A 447-nucleotide genomic window follows, 5' to 3' on the forward strand; every position below is an offset into this window, starting at 1 on the left:
TGCAGAAATACAGTATATTTTCTAGACTGTAATTTCACTAGTTGGTAGTATTCTTAAATTGACATTTCAGCATAGATCTGTTCTCATGGATTTCACGAAATGAGGAGAAAACAACTGCAATACGTTTTGTTTCGCTTTAAAGGCAGTTCACAACTAAATGCATTAATATAAACTCCTGTTCAAAAGTTTAGGGATTTTTTTAATGTATTGAAAGAAGATTTTTATGATCAGCAAGGAATAATTTATTTGATTATTTGAAAATAAAACACAAAAATAAATATAGTCTAATTATTTTTGTGGAAACAGTGATACATTTTTTCAGTATTTTGATGAATAGTTTTTATGACAGCATTTTTTTTTATGTAATTTTTTGTAACAATATACATGTCTAGTGTCATGTTTGATCAGTTTAATGCATTTTTGCTGAATAAACATATTAATTTATTT

At 25.5% G+C, this 447-nt stretch overlaps 1 protein-coding gene across 1 annotated transcript in view; it reads left to right on the top strand.

The window, feature by feature from the left end:
- Positions 1 to 447, top strand: part of LOC107577464 (voltage-dependent T-type calcium channel subunit alpha-1H-like) — a gene marked incomplete at its 3' end in the record, with an annotated part of 8,760 nt that overhangs the window by 3,701 nt on the left and 4,612 nt on the right. The window lies entirely within an intron of this gene.

Source organism: Sinocyclocheilus grahami, unplaced genomic scaffold, assembly GCF_001515645.1.
Source record: "Sinocyclocheilus grahami isolate Dianchi unplaced genomic scaffold, SAMN03320097.WGS_v1.1 scaffold6135.1, whole genome shotgun sequence".
NCBI classification, from domain to species: domain Eukaryota; kingdom Metazoa; phylum Chordata; class Actinopteri; order Cypriniformes; family Cyprinidae; genus Sinocyclocheilus; species Sinocyclocheilus grahami.